General features: G+C 42.5%; 1 protein-coding gene across 2 annotated transcripts in view; it reads right to left on the minus strand.

The window, feature by feature from the left end:
- BRD4 (bromodomain containing 4) overlaps window positions 1-26,647 on the minus strand; it is an 86,317-nt gene that overhangs the window by 58,558 nt on the left and 1,112 nt on the right. The gene's annotated exons all lie outside the window — the stretch shown is intronic.

Raw genomic sequence — 26,647 nt, forward strand, 5'->3', positions numbered from 1 at the left:
CAAAGCCTGGGACAGAGGCCTCCCAACCCCAGAGAGAGAGGGCAGGATGTCTGCAGACAAGACAGTGTGTCTTCAGACAGTAGTAATGCAGAGAGTATGACATGTCAGCTAAAGTGAACAGTAACCTAGAGGATCAGTGTGGGGGGTGGGTCATCAACAACGATAATCACTGATCATCAAGGTGGCACCACAATATGCAGTGTGAGTGAAGTCACTTCAGTCGTATACGACTCTTTTCAACCCTATAGACTGCAGCCCGCCAGGCTCCTCTGTTCATGGGATTCCCCAGGCAAGAATACTGGAGTGGGTTGCCATGACACCTCCAAGGGATCTTCCTGATCCAGGGATCAAACCCAAATCTCTCTTGTCTCCTGGATCGGCAGGCAGTTTCTTTACCACTAGCACCAACTGGGAAGCCCAATGTGCAGTGTACTGACCTCCCACACTGAGCTTCTGAAGCAGCACTTCACCCAAGGACAGAGCTTTAAATTTGAGTTTGGGAAATCCAGACACCTAATGCTTTTGAACTATGGTGTCAGAGAAGACTTTTGAGAGTCCCTTGGACTGCAAGGAAATCAAACCAGTCAATCCTGAAGGAAATCAATCCTGAATATTCAATGCAAGGACTGATGCTGAAGCTCCAGTACTTTGGCCACCTGATACAAAGAGCCGACTCATTAGAAATGACCCTGATTCTGGGAAAGATTGAAGGCAGGAGGAGAAAGGGACGACAGAAGACGAGATGGTTGGACAGCATCACCAACTCAATGGACATGAGTTTGAGCAAGCTCTGGGAGATGGTGAAGAACAGGGAAGCCTGAGCAACTAAACAACAAAAGGGACACAGACCAACTTACTCTCCATCTTTTGAAAATCCACTTAACAAACAAGATGTGTGGGAAAAGGCACCTCTAATTTGGTTATCTAAGCACATAAGTCCCTTTGCCTCCCTTTCCTGGGGGATTGGTCTCTGATGGTGGTGATTCCCCCAGGTGAAAGACTTATCAATACTTCAAAGCCAGAAAGACCTTGGTTCAGATCCTGCCCGTGTGACCCTACGCAGGCACCTTAGCCAGGGATCTTCTTTTGCTGGGATTTTGTCTTATCTACTTGTGTTCTTCTGAAAACTAAAAAGGATAAGAAGTCAGCACAGCTTGCAGCAAAAGATTAAAGAAAAAAAAAGTTCCTTCCCCTCTCACACACAAATAGGTAATAACAAGTTGTGAAACACTAGTAGCCCTCAGTTACAAGTGTCATAATCCTCAGGAAAGACATAGCATGGAATTTCCCTGGTGCTACAGTGACTAGGAGACCGACTGCCAACACAGGGGCTATAGGTTCGATCCCTGCTCCAGGACGATTCCACATGCCAGCAACATTCCATGACTGCTGAGCCTGTGCACCTAGAGCTGTGCTTTGCAACAAGAGAAACCACGGCAATGAGAAACCCATGCACCTCAATGAAGAGTAGCTCCCACTTGCTGCAACGAGAGAAAGCCCTCACGCAGCATGAAGCCCCAGTGCAACCAAAAATTAATTGAAATAAGAGGAATGGTTGCTTCTTTAAAAAAAAAAAAAAAAGGAAGGGGGACACAGCATGGCAACCAGGTCTGGCATCATTGCATTACGTCACCTTCAAATGTCAGAAAGGCCAGGACATCCTGCCGCTGTCCTGCTGACCAGGCCACACAAACTGGGAGGACTTTCCAAGATGTTCCTTCACAGTTCTAAATTTAATGAGAGCTTTTTCTCTTTTCGGTCTCTAAGAAAAGGTCAGGTATAATATGTTGCCCCCTCATCATCACAAACAAGCAATGCACAAACATTCTCAAGACTTCTCAAGTCTTCTGCTCATCAAAGCCTGACACACTCCCATATCCTCCTTTGTTCTATTGGACGAGTACAAGGAACTTTCTATTTGCATAATTAATAAGCCTCCTTCAGGCTTCCCTGGTGGCTGAGATGGTGAAGAATTTGCCTGCAATGTGGGAGACCTGGGTTCAATCCCTGGGTCAGGAAGATCCCCTGGAGAAGTCATGGCAACCCACTCCAGTGTTCTTGCCTGGGAAATTCCATGAACTGAGGAACCTGGCAGGTTCCTGGCTACAGTCCATGGGGGTACACAGAGTCAGACATGACTGAGAGACTAACACTTTCACTTTTAACCCTCCTTCAGGGGCTTGTTGACATTTCATCAGCTTTTGTTGTTGCTGCTCAGTCACCCAGTCATGTCCGACTCTGCAACCCCACGGACGGCGGCACACACAGGGCTCCCTGTCCCTCACAACCTCCCAGAGTTTGCCCAACTTCATGTCCATTGCATCGGTGATCCATTCAGACATCTCATCCTCTGATGCCCTCTTCTCCTTCTGCCCTGAATCTTTCCCACCATCAGGGACTTCTCCAATCAAGTCAACTGTTCACATCAGATGACCAAAATACTGGAACTTCAGCTTCAGCAATATTCCTTCAAACCCTGACTATTCAGGGTTAATTTTCCTTAAGACTGACTGGTTTGATCTCCCTGCTGTCCAAGGGACCTTCAGAAATCTTCTCCAGCACACAGTTCGAAGGCATCAATTCTTTGGCACTCTGCCTTCTTTACAGTACAGCTCTCACAACCATACATGACCAGTGGGAAGAACATATAGCCTTGATTATACGGACCTTTGTGGACATAGTAATGTTAACTTTTCTGCTTTTCAACCTGCAGAGTCTAGGTTTGTCACAACTTTCCCGCTAAGGAGCAATAGTCTTCTGATTTCAAGGCTTCAGTCATCAGCTTTTAGATTTATCTTTATAAGGGGCTCAGGTCTAGTAGGAGATGCCCCACTTGCTGATAAATGGAAAACAGAGGTAGGCTCCACCTAGGAGAGTTCTCATTTCCTGTTGTCTGAGGTGGCAAGAGGCAGAAAGCAGCTGGTTCACTTGGAAATTGACAATGGAACCAGCAGCTTAGATGGACCCAGCCCCTAAAGCAAACACCCTCACAGCAGGAAGGAAGAGGTGATGCCTGCAGATCCTTGTTCCCAATCTCGGGCATTTCTGCAATCTCATCTTCGAGGTGAAGGTATTAACAACAACAGGGAGTTGCTACAACCAGCAATGTCCCCAAATGGGAGAACCACTATGAGCCACAGCACAACAGGCCGCCAGACACCAGGTACGCAGCAGCTAACTGTGATAAACGCTCCCGTGTGCCTATTCTACAAAGGCAATGGGGCACACCGCAGGCGCCAAGACTCACAACCCAATTGGGACTTGATTTTTAAACTGGTTTTTTTGGTGGGCTCTGCAAAAACACACAAACACGGGTAAAATTCCACAAATGGAAATATTTAAGTACTGCTGGAATATTTGATTTCTTTTTGCCCAAATCTTGCCTAAGTCTATATGAAACTGTGGTTAACTCCAATGGTAACTGAGAAAAGAATCACAAAATGCTTTCCTTGCATACTTAATATAAAAGCTTGCAGTCACATCATTCCTCTCCTCACTCCATCCCTGAAAAAGGGATGAAATACACTTCTCTACAGCCTCCCTAACACTTGTGAACTAGACCAAATTATAACAATCTATTTCCTACAATCAGAAAATTGGCATAATAAAAAGAAAGCCAAATCGTTTATCCCGAGAAGACTACAAAGTCAATCCAACTCCGCCTGAGGCCTCGAGAAAGAAAATCAGTCCCACACTGAGAGCTCCCGAAGCAGTCCAGGCTACCTCCTGGGATTCTAGCACTTGGGTTACCGCTGACACCTCATGCTGTCACTTCTATATGTTGTGCCTCTGGCACTGTGGCAACAGCCCTCTTCTGCTGGCACAGAGCCGGGCACTATAAACATCTGCGGACACAGACGCTCCTTGGGGAGCAAACGTGCTTAGCTACCACCAACTGCCCACCTGAATGTGTTAGGTTCTGGACTGGCTCTGCTCACACTTGTAACCCATGTGACTATCTCACAGCAGAAGGATCTAGCATTTTACTAGAAGGGGACCATCATGCATGGAATGGGTAGAGCACACCTCCTCGCCATTTAAAACAAATCCTCTCCTTCGAGAATTTTGCAATTTTCATACAATTCTTTCACAATTCTTTCTTTGTGCTCCATAGGCACAGTAACCAACTCAAGAGTTCCGGGTGGGGGTGGGGGGAGATGGGATGAAGGGACTGAAGAGATAGGATAGGACCTGGGGCATTCAAGCTATGGCCAATATCAGCTAAGAAGCAGTTTACTCTGTGATTCCAGGCAAGAGATGCCTTTGCCTCAGGCAGAACTCCCCATGTGGACAGATGTAGAGGCACACAAGAGGGACACACTTCCACAGCTTTCAGGAGGAGTGCACTCTGGGGCATGATGCTCAAGCTTCCTCCTCCCTCCCCAGGCAAGGCAGTGACAACAGCAGGCAGGCAGCCACCACTCAGAACAAGACCCAATATTCTAGGGCTATCTCTCCTTACATCAAGTGGCCACCTCCTTCTGCATCTTACCCACCAGGTTCATAGGCAAAAACATGACATATCGGCCGCTCTGGAGAGAGTTCCTAAGGCGGTGGCACTCATCTCTGGCTGCAGAGAGAACTGTTTAGGGATCTTGTTTAAACCCTCATGTGTACAGCTGGTGACAGGAGGAAGGGCTGACTGCAAAGAAGCACAAAAGGAGTTTGGGGAAATGCTGGAAATACTCTATCTTGACTGCAGTGGTGTATTTGTCAGAGTGAATTTTATAGCATACACACTTAAGAAAATGAATAAACAAACCAACCATGTCTGTGCCCCCAACTACTTCAGACTTGACGCTCTGCAGGGAACATGGAGACAGACCTGCAGATGAAGAACAAAAGCAGGCTGGCCTGAGCCTTGTCAACCTCCAGAGCTAATCTCTGAAACTTTTAGCAGCAGACACTGTCGTTAGACTTGTGACTCCTCATCTGTGAAAAAGAGAGGCTAACAGGACCCATCCTCAGGACTGTCTCAGGTTCAGGAGGCTTACAAATAGTGCCTGCTTTACGTGCAGTGCCCCATGCTGCTCAGTCACAGCTTTTGGGGGGGGTGGGGTTGAGAAAGACCCAAACTGCTCTCCTTTCTGGGAATGATCCACCCACCTTGTGCAGACTGGAAACACCTCCAAGAGGAGAGCAGCTACTGGAGCACTGCTTAACAACTAAGTGTTATGAAGTACTTTTCTGAAAAGAAAGTTTAAGGTAAAGAACAGGTTCTATGACTTGTGGTTTACATTTAAGACAGCAGAACATGTGAAGTAATTAGCCTCCAACTAATAAAAAAAAAAATAAATAAAAATAAAAAGAAAAAAAAAGAATAGATATGTATTGGTATAACTGAATCACTCTGGTGTACATGTGAAACTAAGACAACATGTAAATCATCTATATCTAATATAAAATAAAATTAAATAAATAATATTATAGTTCCAAAAATGCACACATAGATGACTGTTAACACAATGTTAAAGAAATACAGGAGCAAAGTCAAGAAAATAATAAGCCAGTCGATATTGATGCCTGTCAATAAAAATTAAATTTGAACATATGTAAAAAAAAAAAAAAACACAGAACAGCGAGACTAACAATCTTAAAGGAGTAATAAAAAATCTTTGTGGGTTGCACAACCACAACATTTCGTGCACTCACATCAGTGGGGACATGGGGCTACTCCTAGCTCAGAAAGCTGATACCCAGCTATTCAAGAGTGTTTAATGTACAAGAAAATTTATTAATCTTTTGAGAAAATTAACTCCTTATAGAACAAAGGTGTTCTGCAGAGCAATTTTTCATAGTAAACGTTTCCTTGAAGACCTTAGTCCAATGGTACAGTTTTGCTTAAATCTCAAAACTAGTAAAGATATATGCTGCAGGGCTGGGAGTGGGACGCCCAGGCAACAAGTGCCAGAGAATCAAGCAACTGCCTACTAGCCCTGACAAAAGAACATCTTCCAGTTCAGGGGGAACAAGCAACATTAAACAAACAGGGCAATTCTGCCCTCTATTTTTAGAGCTCTTGATTAATACATTTAGCTGTTATTAAAATAAAATGTAACAAAACCACAAGTAGGGGAAAGGTCACCCTAAAGCACAAACACCTGTGTTCCCATCAGTAAACTCACAGGGTCACTTACAATCAATATCCCCCTCATACTGTGTCCTGGCGTTGATGGGACATGTGTATAGACCCTACCTATCACCTTCACATGGGACATGACAGCCACGCCAAAGGGCAAAGTTTACCACTCCTCAGCTCTTTTACACTGGGACATCTCCAGTTTTTCAAGTGTGGACATTATAGGATTGAGATGGCTCAACAAATGTTTGCTGCCTTAATATTACACGCTCAGCTCAGTGGTCTCCTCCGTGAAAGGTGTTATGACAAGCCCCTGATCAAAATGGCAGCAGGAATGCTGGAGAGTGAAACTGGAAACGGCTCAAGAGGCCAGTAACCACCACAACAGACTCCACGAGCAATGCTTGAAATCCATGCCTTCAGTCTCCTCTGACAGCTGATCTCCCAGGACACATGAAAAAATGTCCATCCATCCTTCACTGTCATTACTCTCCTCCAGAGGAAAACGCAAAGCCTCTTTGATCACAGGATCTCTAACTGTACCTCACGACACAATCCCAACCCATTCTCTCCATGAGTCAGAGAAAGCATACTGTGACACAAATGCCAAACATCACCAGATCCCCAGCCTTCTGTTTTGTTTGCTCACAGGACTTACACACTGGATGTCTGCACATGTGGTCGCTGGCAGTCACTTAAGCTCCTTTCAAGGACCACAGCTCCTGGTTAGAATGTCCAAACTCAACTTCGTAACTGTATGGGAGAGTTAGGAAGCAGTCACTTCTACAACGCATCAGATCTACACTAATAAGCTCTAAGACTGAGCACCTGCCTGCACCAGGCAAGTCTGCACGCTGCTGAACATTCTGCAAGCCACCAGCGCCCTGCCGGGGGATTTGCTGAGCAGTCAAACCCAGCCTGGCTGCGATGGTTGTAGCAGTTGGCAGGCAATGTACTAGCAACAACTTTCCCTGTTAAGTGCCAATTTTCCCTGAGTGTCCACATGCTTAGGGAATGCAGCTGGACTCAGAACAAGGAGCAATTACTGAACGCTTACTGAGGCTTGCTGTCTGACCTCACAAGAACCCTGCACATAGTAGGGATTAGAATCTCATTCTGTAGCCAAGGACACTGATGTTAAAAGAAACCAGTCATTTACATGAGGCCACCAAGCCAGCAAGGAATTCAGAGGCTGCATGATTCTTCACCCTATACCCCAAAATCATTTCCTGATGGATGAAAGGCAAAACCTGATCAATTTTAGAAGATGGTGGCCCAGTGGCTAAGAATCCACCTTGCAATGCAGGGTATGTGGGTTTAATCCCTGGTCAAGAACTAAGATCCCACCTGCCCGGAACAACTAAGCCTGTATGCCACAAGTACACCGGACAGTCCAAGCGCTGCAACAGAAGATTCTGTGTGCCACAACTAAAAACTGACACAGACAATAAATATTTTTTAAAAAAGTGTGTGTACATGGTGGTGGTGGTGGTAAGAGATACCAAACTATGAGGAAATATTTGTAAAATGTACTATACACAAAGATCTGGCACTCAAATATAAAGAACTGCTGCAAATCAATTTTAAAAGATAAACAAGCTAAAGGAAAATGAGCAAAAGTCAGAAACAGGTATTTCAAACAAGTACAATAAACAAACATGAGAAGATGCTCACAGCTGAATTAACTCGCAAATATAAGAAGTCTGTTAATATCAAAATGTTGGTGAAAACATGGTTCAACATTTTCCAATGTGGGAAGGTAAACAGATGCAACTGCTTCTTTTAAGTAATCTGGCATTAAGGTATCCCTGATGGCCACTCCCAGGGCACTTGAGACACCTGCATACCCCTTGGATGCATGCACACATGCAAAAGAATGCTATAGCAAGAATGCTTTTCAATAGCGCCTCTTCCACCCTCCCTTCTCTGTTCAATAAAAGCAAATCTACTGACCTAAATGTCCACCAACAGGAACAAATTGATACATTCACACTTAGGTGAAAATAAATAAGTTACCCATAGACAGCTACCACAATATGGATGAACTTTAAATGAGGAAGTGGCAGAAGTCTGCAAATGGTACACAGCATTGATAACAAAGCTGAGAAACAAGACTGAACAACATATCTTTCAGCAACACAAGCAACTGAGACAAAAGTATCAGATGGTCTCCTCAAAATTCAGGATGGGGCCAGAAAATGTGTACGGAAAGGAACACACAGGAACCAGAGAGGAATGAGGTAGTCCCAGGTCCCCTCGAGTTGAGAAACAAATTACAATCATTCGAATTTAAAGTGAAAACCACTGCAGCTTTAATCAGTATGACTACATATCTTCTTGAAATCAGACCACCCCAGAGTAGGCAGAAGCAATCCTCTGCTGTCCCTGATTCTCGTCACTAACAGTAGGGCCACTTGATCCCAGACAAATCTTCACCATCTCCAGGCAGGTGGAGTGCTTCTGTCATCCCATTTTACTGATAGGGGAACAGAGGTGAGAGGTTAAGGAGTCTTTGCCAGATCACTGTCAAAAGCCTGTGAGTCCATTTTCAACTTCAATACCATCAGTCATAGCTCATCTGCTCACCTCCTTAGTAGTACATTCCATTTTCAGCATGCTCTAACGGTCAGCATAAAACACACCGGAGGTACAGAGAACTTCAGCTAAGCATGAACACTTAGTGACTAGCTCACTCCCTTCCCAAGACAGGAAAATGACACTGGCAGTTTAACAGTTAAAAAAAAAAAAAAAAGGGACTTCAAAATTACAGCCGGTTTCAAAACTTGATGCACAGTCTACCTAAGATCCTTGATGAATCAAGTCTGCATCCTCTGGCCTCGACTAGAAGCTGTTTGGCAACATGTACGACAAGATCGATTCTGAAACACATCTTTATATTCAGGTACGCATGTGTGCCTGTGACTAAAAACTGGGAGGGAGAGTGTGGATTGGAACCCTCACCCCAAGATCCCAACATTGTATTATCTAAAAAGAAAAAAAATCAAGACACTACTAGATTAAAAGTTTACAGAAAGCGAGTCCATTAAATACTTAAAATTCAACCTCTTTAAAACATCAGGCATCCAGGTGTTTCACGTGCATTCAGTCACCTTGTAACTTGTGTCACATGACAAGACTCATCTGGGTGGAAGCTGCCTTTGGAAGTGGCCTTCAAGAACACTGAGAAACAAAGTAACTTGCAATGGCTGCTCAACTCAAAGATCAGAAGAAAAAAACAAAAAAGACAAAAGCTGAAAACTACTTAACTTCTGCTAGGTTTAAAAAGCGATAATCAAAAAAATTTTTGAAAAAAGCTACAATAAAAAAATTATTCCTAAGTGCCAGCAAGGATATGGGGAAACTACAGTCCTCATACATTGTTTATGAGAATGTAAAATGGGGCAGTAACTTCTGAGAACAGTCCAGCAGCTCCTCAAAAGTACATATGATGCAGAAATACTACCACGGGTATACAGCCAAGAGAAAGAAAAACACAAAAACTTGCAAATGAATGTTCACAGCATTATTCCCAAGAGCCAAAAGGTAGAAACTGAAATGTTCACGAACTGATGAATGGATAGTCGTATTTATAAGGATATAACCAGATTTTCTGAAAATGGCGGGGGGGGGGGGGGGCAGGGCAATCTAAGCTGCTTCCCTTTGGGGGAGCAAATTGTCTAACTTATTGCATTCCCCTTTGAAGGAGATGCTTGGTACTCGGAAGCACAGGACTCAGGATGAAGCAATTAAAGTTACCCAGGCTTGGGACTTCCCTGGTGGTCCAGTGGTCCATCTTCCAATACAGGGGAGATGGGTTCTATCCCTGAAAGATCCCACAGGCCATGGGCTAACTGAGCCCCCGAGTCACAACTACGTGGGCCACACGCCACAACAACAGAGAAGCTTATGAGCCGCAATGAAGATCCTGCATGCTGCAAGGAAAATCCTGTGTGCTTCAACTAAGACCCAACACAGCCAAAAATAAATTAAAAAATTACTAAAGTTGTCCAGGCTTAAGACACAGAACACTGAATGCAGAGACGTGGTCTGCTGAGACTGGTGCTATAGACACCTCTCATCTCTGATATGTCTGCTCATGAGTTGGTAAGGGCCCTCCCACTTACAGGATTTAAAAAGTAAGCTGCTCTGGTCACATTTTGAGGCAATGCATGGAGAAATGTTCAATTACAATAATTCTGTGAGTCTTTTTAGGGTTAGACTGGTTGAAATTAAGACACAAGTCATGGAGAGTATAGCCAATATTTTACAATAACTATAAATAGAAAATAACCTTTTGAAAGTGTGAATTATGTTGTACACCTGAAACATATAATAATGTGTATCAACTATACCACAACTTAAAAAAAAAAAAGACATAAGTCAAACCAATGGCTGTGGAAAACGCTGTCTTGGTACTTCGGGGGTTGAGAAGCCAGGGCTGTGGGGTAACTGACAGACCTTGAGAAACCAAGATAGGGTGGGATCCATTTCAATTTTAACCAGTCGCTTCTTTTAGGATGCCCTGAAAAACAGCTAGCTGAATACCACAGTGCCACTGCTTGAACCATCTCGTATACCTTTTGACCATCTTTCATAGCTGCCTGATAAAAATCCCCCAACCACAAATCAGTTTCAGAGCAAAATCAGAACATGAGAAAGAAGTTTACAGTCCTCTGCAAGCTTGTTTCAAGGTCTAACTTATTTTCAAAATTGCCAGGACTTCCCTGGTGGTCTAGTGGTTAAGAATACACTTTGCAATGCAGGGGACACAGGCTGGATCCCTGGCTGGGGAACTAAACCCATGCACTGCAACCAGCCAGAGACTGCATGCCTCAATTATGGAGTCCACCAGCCGCAATGAAGATTCCATGTGATGCAACAAAGACCCAACGGATAAATAAATACTCAAAATAGCCAAGAAGTGAAAGCAATTTAAATGTCCATCAACAAACACCTGGATGGATAAAGAAAATGTGGTATGTGTATATACACTGGACTAGTAATCAGCCTTTTAAAAAATAAGGAAATCCTGGCATTAATGATAACATGGATGAACCTGTATGACATTACATTCAGTGAAACAAGTCAGTCATAAAAAGACAAAGACTGCATAACTCCACTGTATGAAGTATCTTAAACAGCCAAACTCTTAAAAACAAAGTAGAATGTAGTTGCCAGAGGCTAAGCAGAGAGGAAAGGTGGGAGTTTTCAGTAGCTATAGTTTCAGTTTTGCAAGATGAGAAAGTTCTCAGAATCTATTGCACAACAATGTACACACAGTTAACACTATCGTATACTTACAAATGTTAAGATGGCAAAATTGTCTTATGCATTTTTGACTAGAAAAAATAGGTGGATGGTGTCACTGCAGCTTCTGCAACTCTAAAATGGAAATAGGGCCCTTACAAGGCTTGTGTAAGAGCCAAATGAGTTGCAACAGAAAGTGCTCAATAAACACTATTAACTCTGAAAATGTTCACGTTTCCCGAGCTGGAAACCACGAAACGTGTATAACCAAAGGCAGCCCACCAGCAACAGCTCAGTGGGCAGGTTTCTGCCCACCTTGCTCAGTTGACTCACTCCAGGTGGACCCACCACTGGCACCTTCTAGAGTCACAACTCAAGTCTTCAATCTCTGCTTTGAACCTTAGTTCACATTCTCCACAAACAGGTAATGGGGTCAAATGATCCAGCCCTGCCCCTAAAGGTCACAAAAATGAGAGTGGAAGGGAAGATGACAGATAACGCAAATTCCAAAGAGGGGTGGGGGATTTTCTAGGCTATAAAGACAGGCAGAGACTAGAGAACATTATCTTTTCTAGATAACTCCAGGATGAATAGTTTCCGAAGGCAAAGACCTCACCCTGATGAGGGCTAATTCTCTGAGTTCTCATCCTGCACAGGCTTGGCTCTCAAGTCCAGGCCCTTTCTGGGATTCCTCTCCCAACCTCCTAGGGGTGGAGGAGAGGAATAGAGGAGAAACCTTCCTATCCATAAATCAGGATTCAGTCCCCACTATCTTCTCATCTAAATGCTGGTCCCAGGTCCCTCATGTCTCCCCCTTCCTGACAATTGCCCAAAGCTTTCAAGTCTGGCAAACCCTCCCCTGAATTCTAGAACTGCACATCCACCTGCCCACTGGCCAATGTTAACACAGATACCTGAAAGCACCATGGGACTAAAATGAGTCCAGCTTCTCTAAAATCTGTCAAATCGAGCACAATGTTAGTCTTCCAGCCACTTTCAAGGCCTTATGTGCCACATGAATGTAGTGTTAACACGCTAAATAACCCAGAAAACAAATGTTTCTATGACCGTACAAAGTTCCACTGGAGAGCACTGCTTTGAGTGGGTAGCCTTCCCCTTCTCCAGGAGATCCTCCCAATCCAGCGGTGGAACCCAGGTTTCCCATATTGTAGGTGGATTTTTTAACCAACTGAGCCAAAAGGGAAACCCTAGAAACTGGGCAGATCACTGTAAAATAAGAATGCTCCAAACTGGACCCTAAAATATGGAGGGAGTGCAGAAGCAGCAAACAATCAAGACATGGAATTGGGCAATGGTCTTGTGACAAAAGCCAGGAGCTCACAGTACCACAGGATGGGAATTTCAAATATGCAATTTTAGAGTTTTAGAGGAACAGAATTATGCAGCAATGAATCTATTATATTTTGATAATGTACTGAGTTGGAAAAAAGTTCCTTTGGTTTTTAAAGTAAAACTAAGTTTATTACTTTAAAGTTCACCAAGAACTTTATTGAACAATGTATTCGCCATTTTGTTCTACTACCTTTTGCCACTTTTCAGGCAACTTTGTAATTCCATCTTCCCAAAACTTACCTTTTTGAGCAAAGAACTGTTTCAGGTGCCTTTTACAGTCTATCAGGGAATTTAATTTTCTCCCATTGAGAATTTATAAAGACCAAAATAAATGGACATCCAAAGGTCCAATGTGTGGTGAACACAGCAGACAAATCAGAACTTCCCAGACAAGCTGTAACAATTTTTGCCTAATCACCAAAGAAACATGTGGTCTTGCATTATCCTGACGGAAAATAATGCATTTTCTGTTGACTAATTCTAGGTGTTTTTCATCAAGTGCTGCCTTCAGCTAGTCTAACTGGGAGCAGTACTGGTTAGAAATAATTGTTTTCTTTTCAGAAGGAGATCATAATAAAAGGACTTCCTTCCAATCCCACCATAGACACATCACCTTCTTTGGATGAAGACCGGCCTTTGGTGTGGTTGGTGGTGGTTCATTTCATTTGCTCCACAATCTTTCATTTCACATTACTGTACAGTATCCACTTTTCATCATCTATCACAATTTATTTAAAAAAAACAGAACATTTCTGTTATGTTTCAGTAAAGAAATCGTATGCGGAAATACTGTCAGGAAGGTTTTTTTCTGCTTCAGTTATGTGGAACCCAAACATCAAAGTGATCAACATAACCAAGATGGTACAAAAGATTTTCAACGCTTGATTTGGATATTTTGAGTATATCAGCTATTTCCCACGTGGTGTAACAATGATTATTCTCCACTAATGTTTCAATTTGATTGCTAGCAACTTCAACTGGTCTACTCAACTGTGGTGCACCGTGTGCAGTGAGACATTTCCATCGCAATGCTTCAAAACACACTTCTGACACATTCAATCAGTCCTAGCACCTTCTCCATACACTGCACAAATCTTTTTGCTTTTTAGTTGCATTTTTGCCTTTCTTGAAACAATAAAGCATAATATGCTGAAAATGTTGCTTTTTCTTTCATCTTCAATATTAAGATGACTACACAAAAATTCATGGTGTCACAAAGAGTCGGACACGACTGAGCGACTTCACTTTCACACACAAAAATTCACCTTTTTGTTGTTGTTTTTTAATGCATGCTGATATGACAGCCGTCACCATACAATCTAACAAAGCTGTTTCGGATGACATTAAAGACAGCTAACCATTACTACAGTTCTTATGGAAAAAAGCAAACGAACCTTTTGGCCAACCCAGTACTTTCCAACTAGCTTACTAGTCAAGTTTTGCAGGCACTTTGTTTAACATCTACCCTTTTCTCTTGACTAGATAGTTTTTTCACAGATACTCAGAGCCAAACCTTTATTCAATGAGATGATTTGCCATTTTACAAATTGAAAGAAAAGTTTTAAAAGTAAAATGAAACATCTATTTCTTCAAGGCACACTTGTTAAATGAATTACCACCGTTCTAACACTGGGTTGCTGCTCACCACTGAAGATACTAAGGTCTCTGAAACACCTGTCTCACTCCCCCAAGCCCCAGTCACATTTTAAATGTACATGGCATATAAACATGGGAGACACTTCTACTCATCACTGAATCCTCACTTCACACACAGAATAGTGAACACAGCACCTGATTACGTAGGAAGTCCCATGCACACACGAAGAAGGAATCATCCAAGTCAGCAAGTTTGCTTCCGGCAGGAAATTCCTTGTAAATAAGAGTCCCTATGTGGGAAATAAGCACCCAAGAGCTGGAATTCAATTTCACCCTACAAGAAGCAGAGCTTAGAGACTGTGCAGCTCACGGTAATCCTAAGAGATCATCCAGCTCGCACTGATTTAACAAGCCTGGGCTAAAGATGACACTCCAGCTTACTGCTCCCCCAAAATTCCTCTTCTGTACTCATATACTTCCACTGGAGTATCAAGGGGAAAACGGAGGTGAGACCAAGTCAAAGCGCTGGTGGAAACCTTTTCAGGAAGCAGCCTAATCCCACTTGTTTGCATTTCCTCATCAGACTCTTCAGGAGAGTGGCACAGAATCCTGGATGAAAAGATCTGTCCAGTGAAAGCAACGACCCTCCTCTGGTAATTCTCTGCCATGGGGACTGCCTCCAAAGGACAGGTGTTTGCTTGCAGCACTATCCAGGTCTCCATCCAAGCCTTAGCTATCCTGACAGACCAGCCTAAATGTCATCTCTTTTCCAACATTCACAGCTGGATGGTCTCTTCCTTCCAGGACTGCCTGGCCTGTACCTCTCAGAGAGTACTTCCAAGATCTACCTTATTCTATTAGGTACCATTCCAACCATCTGCATGCATTACATTCCTTCCTCCCTAGTCATGAACCCTTGGGCTCTAGAGCCAGGCCTTGACACTTACCAGCAACCCTGTCCAAGTGACTGAGCTCTCTGGATGTCAAATTTCTTATCCGTAAGACAGAAATGATACCAGTACCTATCTTCAGAGGACTTTAGGAATACAGAAAGTCTTAGAAATTCAACAAACAGTACACCTGGCACACAGTAATCACTCAGAATATTCACTAAAATGGAGAGATCATAAACAGATGCACAAGCTCCATCTGTGCAGGGGAATAGAGTGGAGAAAGGGAAGTGATTCACACTGAAGTTCCATACATGAAGGCTGACTCAGACAGCAAGCTGAGGGACTTCTGTTCCAATCTACCACTTCAGAATAGGCCAGCAGTAAGAAACAGACCACAGCCATGAAATTAAAAGATACCTGCTCCTTGGAAGGAGAGCTATGATCAACCTAAACAGCATTTTAAAAAGCAGAGACATTACTTTGCCAACAAAGGTCCATCTAGTCAAAGCTATGCTATGGTTTTTCCAGCAGTCATGTATGGATGTGAGAGTTGGGACTATAAAGAAAGCTGAGAACCGAAGAACTAATGCTTTTGAACTGTGGTGTTGGGAAAGACTCTTGAGAGTCGCTTGGACTGCAAGGAGATCCAACAAGTCCATGCTAAAGGAGATCAGTCCTGAATATTCATTGGAAGGACTGATGATGAAGCTGAAACTCCAATACTCTGGCCACCTGATGTGAAGAATGGACTCGCTAGAAAAGACCCTGATCCTGGGAAAGATTGAAGGCAGGAGGAGAAGGGGCCGACAGAGGATGAGATGGTTAGATGGCATCACTGACTCGATGGACATGAGTTTGAATAAAATCCGGGAGTTGGTGATGGACCAGGAGGCCTTGACATGCTGCAGTCCATGGGGTCACAAAGAGTCAGACACAACTGAACTGAAGAAACAAAAAAAGACAACCCACTCCAGTATTTTTTGCTGGAAAACTCCATGGACAGAGGAGCCTGGCGGGCTAGTCTATTGGGTCGCAAGAGTTGGACATGACTTGGTTAACTAAACAACAAGAAACCAAAAAAGATCTATTCAGAAAAGGTATTTCTATCCTTTGAAAGGAAATCTGTTCATAGGAAACTACTTGCTAACTCCTTTTCACAGAGTCAATGATCAAAGATAAGCAACTGTCTCAAGGTGAACAATTGGGGGGCTGGGGTGTTTAAAGAGCCACAGGCCAGGGAAGGTACCCAGCTCTCACAAGTTTAAGGGAAGAGTACTCAGATGGGCTTCCAGAGCAAAGAGGCCCACAGGTGTCCTGAAAATGACACTGAGGACAGGCAAGCTACGGTGCAGGCTGTCAGCTCCAATGTTAGAGTCAAAACTGCACTCCTGGGATTACAGATATATGTGAGCTATTATCTTGAAATAGATGAACATGAAGGTGGTGTTACTTCCAGACAACTAATCTGTGAGCACAATAGTTTCCTGGAATCAAAAGGAAAATGAAGACACATATGCAAACTTCATTACTTAGCAGGTTTTTTTTTTTCAAACATAATTTAAAGTACTTCAGAGCTAAAAAACTTTAAATGAAGATTATGAGTGAAAACAACCTACACATGGGTGGTACCACCTCTTATAAAACTCTTTCATATAAGTTCTATTTCTTTTAATTACAGAAGAAAAAGAGCAAACTGTTTAAGCAACAAAGCCATGTCTGTACAATACATAAGACTGTAACTCAACTGGGCAGAGCAAAGGGATTAATTACAGCCAAAGACCAATAGAAAATGAATGGGGGAAATATGCATTAGCACATATAAATTTAATTCAAACTTTAGAGATTAGGGGAAAGCAAAGAGGTTTTGATATTGCTAAAAAGAGGAAAACAGGCCCAGAATGAGCCCCAGGTCAACAAACCACAGCTTAATTAGTTTCGGCTCTCCCAGAAATGGAATCTTAAAACCAGTCAATCAGGAATCACCTGGTCAGCACTAGTGAGGTAATCTGCCCAACAGACCCCTGTCATCCCTAAAAAGAAAGTGACCTTGCCAAAAGCAATTTGTTTTTCGATGGCCTAGTTTCCCCCACCGCGCACTCTGTCACAAGTCTTTCCCTCCCTATCTGCTAGGTAGGATGCTGCCCCATTCACAAACCACTGAAGAAAGTCACTAAGACCTTAAAATTTACTCTACTCAATTTTTAAAACAATATGCACTATTCCTAGAAGTAATACAAGTTACTTTGCATCCTTTGACAACTCTGCCCCAATTACAAAGCATGAATTATTCAAGCTAATGATACTGAATTTCCCCTTCCTTCTACCAGACAAAGGATTTATCTGGAAGAGAGAAGAATGGCATCATGCACAGCACCTGTGCAGCACGTTTCAATCCCTAAGCACACACATACCACGCTGAAGAATGGCATTTTCTCATCCCACAAGTTCTGTCTCCCTCAGTCTGCAGGTTCAAATGCAGGCATGGAAAAAAAGGTCCCACAGCTAAAAGCAGGCACTAAGCCACATAAGGGACCACATCCACGAGTCTTTCTAAGTTTACCCATATCCAGCACAACCAAATGATCAGGCTGGCTAGAAGGCCATTGGATTACCTTCTGCAGCAAAGGCTCCAAGCCAACACCAAATCCTGGAAAACAGTTTTATGAACAGCGGAAGTTGCTTCAGCGAAGAGCCCTAGAACAAAAACCTTCCTTCACCCGCAGCCACTCCAATAGGCCCAGTCTGGCATTTTGAGACATTCCTCATACCCAAGAAAAAGAACAAGTTGAAAAAGAGGGGTGTAGAAGGCCCCTGGGCAGATCTGCACCACAGCTAACACAGGTTGACAGCTCTGAGAAAGCCTCTGGAGGATTTTCCACAAGGATAAACCAAAATGGGTGCTCCACATTGTTTCCTAGGGTCATAAAAACTGCAAATGTTTGGAAAAGCAGGATACATGCAAAAACGAAAGTCTTCAAAATCATCACAGGTCATTTAATTAACATAATAACTTCTCATTCACAAAGTAAACTCCAGGATATTCATTTTAGTACATGCTTCTTGGATGGGCTCTAGGGTTCTAAGAAATGCCTCTACCCCTAACTATTCAATGTTCACACATATGCATTTTTCTGAAGAAAGGATCCACAGCTTTGTCACCTTTTCAAAGGGACCTCCAACCTCCCCTTAAATTAAGAACTGATGCTCTAAAGAGAAGCAGAGCTCATCTATCCTTGGCCACTGGATCCTCAATTATTTTGAGTCCCTAAAGAACTGAATAAATCCAACAGAAAGAACTGTAGGAAAATGATTACTCTAGCAGTGTTTAACACTTGTTTTTGATTATGGAAATCTGAGTAAGCTTTCTGTAATACTAGAGGAATGCCAAGCAGCAGACTTTACAAGAATTTAAGTATAGAAACAGCTTAACAAATGGCAAAATTACAAATGTAGTTATTGTGTGGACAAAGATGAATCCAGTCTACTGAAACATTCATTCTCCATTACAATTTCATGAATGAATGAATATGCTGATGTTTACCTACCTGGTCTCTTAACCCAGTCTTCCCCTGCACTTCCTTCCATGTTATAAGCCTATCTCACCCCTGTGCTTCCTGAGGGCTGTTTACTGATCAAATTAGGCTCTATCACCAGCGGCTGGAGTCTTCTTATCCACCCAAGAGGCTACTGAGACTTGGCTGACTCCTCCCTGAGTCCCCACAGCAAATCACTCTGTACCTGAACCTGGTATAAATCATGTCTTTCATTTAATTCTGGACCAAGGATTTGGAATATCCACATCCTTAACTATCTTCACTTTATCCTTTTTCTTGAGAAACTCGTTATAAGCTGATTGCAGCTAATTCTGGTTTTTATGACCAAGTATCGAAAATTAACTTCCCTTCAGCCATCCAAATTTATTGCTTCAAGATAGGGGGTACTCTACTTCAAATATAAAATGGAGACTGTTCAAAAAAATTATCCCATCTAGCATGACTCACAATGAGGAGCAAGATGCTGCTGGGGTTGCCACTGGAGGTGAGCAAGTGGAGGGCAGAGATGAATGAATGAATGTGTTATGTTCGAGTGAGGTGGCTTGGCATTCCCACTCTGAACATGGTCAGGGATGGGCAATGATCCAAGCCAGTGTCTTCTGTCATCAGAGCACGACTCAGGAAGAATCACTCTTGATCTCGAAGTCAGGGTATCAGCGATAAAAAACAGGTCTGATGTCCCCATTTGAGTCTCCGATTTCAGCTGTGCCTGAGGTCCACTCTAGACTTACTACATCAACCAGCAAATTCCATTTTGTTTCAACAAATCCCCTTTTGTTTTGTGTTTGTTATTGATACCATAGGTAAGTAACCAATATAGCCATTTCCTTTAGAACTAACATCTTGCTTAATTAAAAAGCTGGGAGGACATGATCTCAAGAGTAAAAATAACTTGTCCCCCCCGCCAAACACACACACAAAATACTCTTTACTGTTTTGCTTGTTGCAATCTGCTGACAGCCTTCCCCACATGCTTTCTCCTCAACTTCCCCATCCCACTCTACCCTCCAAAGAGTTTCTAGCAAGCACAGTACAAGGAAGAAAAGAAACTAAAGATCAATGCAGTTCACATGCTACTAGAAAGCATATCCAGGACAAACACCTTGGGCAAATGATAAAGAAATGATTGTAAAATGACCACCAAAAAAAGAAAGAAAAAAAAAATTCAGAGTACCCACAGTTAACAATGAGTGGTATCTAAAACAAGGCTATTTCATACTAGTCTGAAAAGAGTCACAATAGGAAACAGATTTCGCCGTGTACAGAATACACAGAATCACAGCAAAGGTTTTATGAAATACCCTAAAATGTGTAACACCCTTTGACATTTCCTCCCCCACCCCCAAACAATGATTTCAACCTACTAAATTCACTTCATAATCCAGAGTTTGAAAGACAGACCCAAAACAAGAATTACTTTCTCTTAAAACCTAGACTGTGGTCAAAGTTCACTGGAGCCCAAATCTGTTACCTCATTTTACATATGAGGTATCGTTTTTACATATGAGCTATGGTTTTTCCAGTAGTCACGTTATGGATGTGAGAGGTGGATGATAAAGAAAGCTGAGCGCCAAAAAATAGATGCTTCTGAACTGTGGTGTTGGAGAAGACACGAGTGTCCCTTGGACTGCAAGGAGATCCAACCAGTCCATCCTAAAGGAAATCAGTCCTGAATATTCATTGGAAGGACTGATGCTGAAGTTGAAACTGCAATACTTTGGCCACCTGATGCGAAGAACTGACTCATCTGAAAAGACCCTGATGCTGAGAAAGACTGAAGGTGGGAGGAGAAGGGGACAAAAGAGGGTGAGACGGTTGGATGGCATCACCGAGTCAATGGACATGAGTTTGAGTAAGCTCCAGGAGTTGGTGATGGACAAGAAGGCCTGGCGTGCTGCAGTCCATGGGGTCACAAAGAGTTGGACCCGACTGAGCTGAACATATGAGAGACTGAGGCCTGGAAGGATATGCAACTTGTCCAAGGCAGGCACACAGTAGATGCAGAATGTCCAGCCCAGCTCCTTCTCTCCCTCTTGGGCACGGAGGCACAGGCGCACGCTCGCACAACCTGCACTGGCAGGTTCACGCTCCATGCAGTCCTCTTGTTTCAACCTTCAGAATTTGCTCACCTGAAATGTATGTTTCCTCAAACATAGTGAAGAATGTTTTAAGTGTAAAATCCCTCAATTTATCTTGCTCTCTCTCTTTTACACAAAATAATTTCAAAGGCCAATTCGCTTGTAGGCATGTATGTGTTACTGCCTGGGGTATGTTAGCTACACACAAAGACACAGAAACTACTAATTCCTGTTTCTAGAAATTGCATAATACCAAGCCCAACACTTCTCCCTGGCAGTGCTTCCACAATGTGCCAGTGTCTCTTGGCATGAGAGTAACTAGAAACAAAGTTTCAGCCTTAAGTGCACACCAAAACAAGAGAAATGACCACAGGCACACTGAGGCCTGCGCAGCTATTTTTGAAACCCTTCGGCAGAGCAAAAGCAGCACTCCCCCCGCCAAACAAATATAGTACAAGTCAGAGACCCCCTTCCCTTCCCTATCTTAATACAACCCAGATGCCAGGCACCCCCATCTTTTGTCTACCCAGTCAATGCTTAAACATACAGATCCTGTTTTACCAATAAGGAAACTGAAGTGTAGGGAGATTACGTAACTTGCCTGAGGCTGAGGTCAAGGTCAGAAGGAGGTAGGGCTGGGACTGATGCCCCGAGGTGGACTCCACAGGTCTCCCTTTTCAGTACACAGCTCCACCCAAGCCCAACTCTGCTAGCCATAGCCTGAAGTCCTGAAACTTGCTACATTGAGAACAGGCCAACACTTGTCAAGGAACAAATCACAGAATAACCTATACCTAGGGTGACCTTTAAAAACCCTTTATTTGTAAGTATGTCACAGATCAAAAAGAAGAAATACATATTCATTTAGGTGCTCCTAACTTTCAGTTAAATGCTTGTATCTGATCAATCTCTGAAAGAAATAGACTCTTCAATTGGGTTTCATACACACACACGAAAAGCTTTCCACATGGAACTGGATCCTGACAGTCCCTAGTAAAGGCGACTGGCATTGACTGGTTTTCTTCTGGTCAACAGGCCCAGAGTCCATCAGCAGGAACTTAGCCTCCCAGCCAGCAACTCCACTTTCCTGGCCCACCATACAACTGCCTGCCTCCTTTCCAAGGAGACCCTGACTTGTGATACTCATGATACAAACCTTCCTGGAGACCAGAATCCTCTCACCGAGTCCAAATGTCAATGTACTTTAATTTAGTGCCAAACAGGCAGGGAAGGCACAGAGAGACGCTGTGCTTGTGCTTTGGAAAGACTTCCTCCACCAGCAATTTCGGACAGCTGTTGCCACTGTTCACATAACCAGGTTTTAATGAAATGGTTCGGTTTCATCTTAGGACTGAAAATACACTGGACCACCTTCCCCAAAACTATACAGCCAACAATATCCCAGGGTGGGCACCCCCAGAGCTTGCTGAATTTCCATTAATCCCATTATCCCCCACTTTTAATCTCATTATCAGGTAAAGACAAATCTTCACTTAAAAAACCCAATCCACACTTTAAATCACCTCCCCCATTGAGCTCTACTCAGAGTTCACTCGAAGGAAGACTTGACAGCACAGAGGGGGATCTGAAAGGCACCTGGCTGATCTTGGTATCACCTGATGACACAGTGTCCAGGCATGTCAGCTGGTGCATCTTCCAAACCCTCAGCCGCTCTACTTTCTAATACCTCTCCCCACTTCCATTCTTCACCCTGGGTAATGACAGCAAATAACCTTGAGAGAGCACCACCTCACTTTATCCTTAACTGAAAGGTGGACAAGTGAAGTTTGCGAAAGGTCGAGTGAGAAGCTGAAAGTCACACAGCAGGCAAGAGGGCCAGGATTCAAACTGGGGTCTACAGTGCCACCCTGGCAGTATCAGTCCTTGGAGCAGGTCAGCAAAAATGAGACAGGACTGGATGCCAAGAGGCTGTTCAAGCCTTCCCCAGAGCATTCAGATTACACTGGACTTCTATCATGGAGTCAGGAATTCTGAGACCTGATTTCAGGAAGCAAAGTCCAACTCTGGGCAGGAGAGAAGAAAGGTCAAAGAGCAAGATCTTCGAGACACTTCTGCTTCTCAGAAGGCTTCAAAGAACACCAAGACCACACTTGGGTTTTACCTAATTGCTATTTGTTGGGGGTTGGGGGTTGTTAAAAGCCTCATCCTTATAAACAAGACACTGTCAAGTTTGATTGGATAAAAGGAAAGTCATAGAACTTTTCCAGAAAACTAAATTGTACCAAGTTTCCAAAAACACACCCCCTCTGGTCTGGTAATTTCATCTCTAGAGATGAAAAAAGGGGAAAACTTGAAAATCATCACCACAAACAGCAGAATTATGGTATGTTCATGTAATAGAATTTTAGACACCCATTTAAAATAGAGCATTTTGGAAATGTTCACAGTGTAATATTTTTTGAAAAGCTAAGCACAGAAAACCCTTACAATCTCTTTTGCAAATGATGTGGACCAACCAGTGCTATTACAGGACAGCTGGACAGACGGCTGCTTTGCCCTAACTTTGAGACTGGACTCACTCTCCATCTATTTCTTTAGAATGGAATATATCCCATGATTTACAGTGGCCCATGTGGATGCAGTTTAATCAAGTTTAATCAGTTGTAGCCTGTTTGGACTGGGGGAAAAAAACCCTAAGTGTTTTTAAACATTTTACAGCAACGGTACAAGACTGGGGTGCATCTTCCAGACTATTCTCTGTACCTCATCAGCACTTCAAGCTGTTCTCTAACAATTACAATTAAGAAACCAAACGGGGATCAAACCATGCAGATTATACCACAGGTCAACAGGCTGGCATCCTTGTACTTCCATTCCCCATTTTTCTAAATGGCTACACCACATTCCATTAAGCTTTTTTCTTTTTTAACCCCTCCATGAAAGTACTAGAAAAATCACTGCAATAAAAAGTCATCGCACATGGTTAAGTACCACGACCTAGCAATTCCACTCCCAGCTATCCATCCAACAGAAATCAATACAAAATGTCCACACAAGAATTTGTACGTGAATGTTCAGAGCAGCACCATTCACCATAGTCCAAAAAAGTGGAAACCCAAATACCCATCAACTGAAGAACAGAGAAATAAAATGTGACATATGCACATAAGGGAACAGTATTCACTCATAAAAGAAATGAAGTACTGATTCATGCTACACCATAAACCTTGAAAACATTACACCAAGTGACAGAAGCCAGGCACAAAAGGTTATATATATTGTACAATTCCTGAAATACCCAGAAGAGGCAAATTTATAGACACAGAGAGTACATCAGTAGTTGCCATGGATTGAAGGGATAGAGAGTGCCTGCTAATGAATAGGGATCTCTTTTTGGAAACATGAAAATGTTCTCAAATTGGTTGTGGTGGTGGCTGTACCATTCTGAATATACTAAAAAACCACTGAATTGTACGCTGTAAATTGGTGAACTATCATTCGTGCACAATATCTCAATAAAGCTACTACAAAATGACTAAAAACAAAATAAGATTTTACAATAATAGCCTAACGCTCAAAATGTATATAATTTATATCCAATGTTTGGGGGTGAATACATTAATTAAAATTATATGTGCCATAAAGAAATCATCGTGCAAATATCTTTTTGTCTTTCTTTATACATAGCAGAAGCTCAAAAAATATTTGATGAAACAGACTGGTCAATCACGTGAAATCAGGGCTCGATGCCTTTTTTAAAAAAAATTATTTTTACTGACAAAATGAGATTCACATTAAGAAATGCTACCCATACTTATTTATTACCCACTTCATCTCCCTCTTAAAATACTTTTCCCAGGTCAGGACTGAACCACAATCCAAACCCACTCACCACATTTCAAACTGCAAAGTGGGAAATGTACAGTAGACAGCGCACAGAGGCAACTGCATGTCATGCTGCTCCAACTATTAATAAGTTTACCACAATTAGAGACCTTAGCGTTATCTTAGTTAAAATTCACATTCCCTGAAAGTCACTACTTACTAATTATGCCCGTTAATATTTTAATGATTTAAGAGAAACTATTTGCATTTGGTATTATGGGCATGCCAAATTCTTCTTCAATTATCTCTCCAGTTTATTCACTCAAAGAATATCACAGCTGCTCTTCAAAGGTGCTGAGGATACACTAAAGAATAAAAATAGGCAAAGACTGGCAAACAAAACCCTGCCCTCACGGAACTCACATTCCAGTTTTGTGGGGTATTTTTTAAGTATAATTTAACGAAATTTTATTTATTTTTAACAAACTCATGTCTTATGAATTAAATGTCAGCATCAGCAAAGAATCCCAATTCTCACCTTGCAAATGTTCACCTTTCTAAACACTAAAAATCACAAAGATTTATTAAACATCAGCAGCAGTTTTCAATGACAAGCCCTTGCGCCCCCCCCCCTCCCGTTTTACAGATGTACCTGGAACATAAAGACAAACATGTCTACTTTACAATTTTATTCAAAACGAGAATTTGAAACGTTTTACATCCACACCATTGATACAGACAACGACAGTGGGCTCTCAGAACAGATTTAACAGCCCAGGGTCTTCACATCATTGATACCAAACGGTTTTTACTGAAATTTTAAATAAAAAGACTCCAATCTCCTTCTGAAATTCATAATCTCAAGTCATTCAATAACCTGAATTGTGTAACATGAAAATATTGCATCCCCTCCACCTCCAAAAGCGCAATTTAGTTCAAAGATCACAACAACTGGCTCAAAGGGGTAACTTTTGGAAACAAAGTCTAAATTCTGTTAAACAATTCAATAATTTAGTGGAAATTTTACAAAGTGGCCAATGATTCTCTTGTAATATTTTTCCTCATCACCCTCTCAACCAGGGAGGTTAGCCTTAAAGACACCTCAAAACAGCCAACCCATCCTTAAAATGCAGTCACTTTCATGTTCTAACTTTCATCGGTTAGCAAAATTTCTTATCTTCAGCAATTTGGTTGGGGCTGAATTCTAGCAAGATGCACACATGTGGGTTCACGTCCTCAGATAAGACAAAGTAAAACCATCTTAAGAGACTCACTCCACAGCTTGAACCCTTAAATACTATGTTTCCTACTAAGGTTAAGTGGGTATAGCAGGTAACAGGGAGCAATGCATTTGTTTCAGTTCAGACTTTTCTCGATTTGGTTGAGGGAAATCATAGAAGTTTATCTTTCCCAGGTTGAAGACTGGGGGGAGAACAGGTTAGTTACCTAAAACCTTGGTGGAAAGATAAACCCCATCCAAATTTAACCGAAAATAATGTTTTACCAGATTACTGGCAAGGTCATAAAACAGACTGTGCCATCCAAAAACTTCTTGAAACTGGTAACATACTCATAAATCCTATTGGGGATTGCCTTCTTTACAACCTCCAAGAACTAAATCCCAAGAACCAGCAATTTAAGGAACCTGACAGCCCCATTCACAGAAATCTCCCAAACATTATTACAGCACCAAAGAGCCACTGGCTTAGAGGTACTCTGATGGTCTTTGTAAACACAGACAGAGAAAACTCTCTTGAAGGTAAGAAAAGCACTTTAATTCTCATGAGGCGCAGACTCCAAGAGGTTACTTCTTGCATCCAGCACACACATAAAAAGTAACCCAAGGGCCAAGACCATATACAGGACAAGGTTGCACAAAACGTTAAATGAGTAAACAAAAATAACACTTCAAAATACAATGCGTGATCTTGAGTAAAACAGAGGTCAGCCACACAGTATAAAGCACATGACTCATCCACAGGCCTGAACAGAAGTATTTGTACAGTCCACTACACCAGAGTGGGATTTCCCATCTTCATCCAAGCCTGGGCCTTAGGGGTA

This window comes from Cervus canadensis, chromosome 4, assembly GCF_019320065.1.
Source record: "Cervus canadensis isolate Bull #8, Minnesota chromosome 4, ASM1932006v1, whole genome shotgun sequence".
In the NCBI taxonomy this organism is placed as follows: Eukaryota; Metazoa; Chordata; class Mammalia; order Artiodactyla; family Cervidae; genus Cervus; species Cervus canadensis.